Raw genomic sequence first — 2,612 nt, 5'->3', positions numbered from 1 at the left:
ATCCGTCAGGCTGGGCGCAGTTAGAACGCCAGACCTCTCCGGGGACATCCATGCGGGGAGCAGGCACTGGCTGGGCTCCTGGGGTTGGGGTGGTTCGACCTGACCTGAAGGTTGTTCTGGTGCCAAAAGCACATGCTCACACTCCACCTCTCTGGCGAGAGCCGTCAGAGCGGGCGCAGCAGCATCTGTGGGTGTTTTCCGTGCGTATCATATACAGCAAATCGAAATTTCCTGAGCCTTATAAAGCAAAGGGCAGTGTCCTGCCAGCCTGAGAGCACCACGAAGACAAAGTGGGTGTTGTAAAGATGACTGAACAATGAATTAAACACTTGCCATGTTGCACCTCCCAGTGCTTTGAACAAACAAAGAATTAAAGCTGTGTGTGGTTTTTTTGGTTGCAGTTGACATCTGTCTGTACGAGGTGACAGCAGACTAACACAGGATTTTAAAATGCCACAGGTTCAAGAAGAATACCCCTTCCTGAATCCCCAGGGAGGTCAGGTCCCCGAGTGTCTGGAGAAGTTGGAAAGTCGTGGTGGCAGCGCTGCCTTCCTCAGCTTCATGTGTGTCCGGCTCCAGCAGCATCCCAGGGTTTCACTGTCAGCCTAAAGCTCTGGGTGGAGGTGGCAGAGGGGACGGAGGTGGCCGAGGGGACAGAGTGGCCTGCCGAGAACATCGTGTTGAGCTGCACGTGGCAGTGCTTTGGGAATGAGCCTCGGAACACAAGTGCACGTCGCATGTGAAACACCAAGTGAGTTACTGTGCAGTAATGTCAGAGTTTATCTGTGTGACCAGACGGTTCTCTTGGGTCACAGACCAACTGCAGGTGTCATCTTCTCCTGAGCCACCGCGGTCGCTATACCCCAATCTCATGTCCTGCGAAAGCCCTTGGGCAGGAGTTTCAGGTCTTCCCAAGGTGGGGGGTTCCTGCTGGGCTGGGTGAGGGCGGCTGGGCAGCCCTGAGCCCTGGTCCTGAGCGCGTGTGGGGTGCTGAGGAGCAACCCCCAGCGTCCCCAACACGCAGCGGAAACTCATGTTTTACCCCCGTGCTCCTCAGCTCTCGCATGCGGAGCAAATCACTGCGCTTTCCCTCGAAGATCCTCAGGAGAGCATCGAGCTGAGTCACTGTGGGGTGATCCAGCTGTGGCCAGAGGAGCGAGTGCTGGAGCCCCCTCAGGATGTTGAGAGGTTCAGGGGATTAAAAAGAGGTTTTCTGAGGTGGAAGGGACCTGCAGGTGTCTAAACCTGTGCCCTAACCCGGGAGAGGACTCATCTTTAATGCACCCCATAAATCACACCTGCCCTTCCTGGGCCGCTCAGCTCCTGGGGGTTCAGGGCGGAAGGGATCGGTGTCCTCGCGGGACGGAGGAGGGAGCAGCTCTGCAGTCACAGGCAGGGTTTGTGGCTCGGCTCTCCCTGCCTTCCGCTGCAGCGCTGCCTGGGCAGGGCCGGCGCTCCCTGCCCAGAGCGGGTGTCACTGGTGTGGAAAGGAGGGCCGGGGAGGGCTCCTCGAGGGAAAAAGGGTTTAATCTCTATATAATAAAACACTTGTGCTGGGCACCGGGTGCTGCTGGGGGTGTTTCCCAGCAGAGGGTGGGTGCAGACCCTGCCTGGGACCCACCATGGCACATCCCGGCTGGCAGCAGCAGCAGGTGCAGCGATGCTGTCCCTCCTCCCTCCCTCCTTCGCACCAACTGCAGCTTTTCCCCCAAACTCTCCTTTAAAACAGTTACAGTGGGACGCGTGGGCTGTGCCTCAGGCCTTCTCTGGAGAGCAGCAGAGCTCTGGGGGAAATGCTGGGAGGGGGCAGAGCCCCTGGATGGGATCTTAATGGTGTCTGCGCTGAACTGGAGATGGAAATGGTCCCCACCCTGACGGGGCCAATGGCAACTGGATGTGCTGCCCCTTCCCTGGTGCTCAGCATCATCCCCCGTTTGCAGCTCTGCCAGGCAAAGAGAGCACGAATTGCGGAGGGAGTTACTGACGGAGGTAAACAGGGAGTTGATTTGAGTGCGGATGCGCCGGGAGGGGTTGAGGGAGGCAGGCTCAGAGGGAAGCTTCTCGTACGTAGCATGCTCCAGTTCCCCCTGCTGAATCCATGTCTTCTCATCTGTCCGGTGTCTCTGAGGTTCTCGGGCAGGAAACGATCTTCCACAACTGGTGCCTGCCCTGGGAAAGGCAGGAGGGAGACCCAGCCCCCAGCAGCCCCCACCAGCTGCAGGAGCGGTGAGGAGCTCCCAGGCTGGTTTGGATGTGGGGAGTGTCGTCCTGGAGCAGCGGGTGGGTTTTGTGGGTCAGTGGTTTATTAATTTCCCGAAAGAAGAGAAACCACCCTGGGTCCCGTGCTGAAGCTGCCGGCTCCTGGGGCATCCAGCTCAGGGCACTCGTGTCTCACTGTGAGCGCTCAGAGCTGCTCTGCAGCGTGTTCCTGTGGCTGGACACCTGCAGAAGAACAGGCTGAGCATCATGTCCTGCAGGTGGCAAAGCTCTGGCTCGGTGTCATCTCTGAGGGGTGGATTTTGCAGCTGAAGAAACAGCCACGCGTGGACCAGGATGTGCTGATCTCAGCATCTGGGTTTGCGGCAGCTGCTGCGGCGGGGGGGGGGCGGGGG

The sequence above is a fragment of the Buceros rhinoceros genome, unplaced genomic scaffold (genome assembly GCF_000710305.1).
Source record: "Buceros rhinoceros silvestris isolate BGI_N320 unplaced genomic scaffold, ASM71030v1 scaffold35983, whole genome shotgun sequence".
Lineage (NCBI taxonomy): Eukaryota > Metazoa > Chordata > Aves > Bucerotiformes > Bucerotidae > Buceros > Buceros rhinoceros.
The sequence above is the reverse complement of the archived record's forward strand: the minus strand, read 5'-3'. Positions refer to the sequence as shown.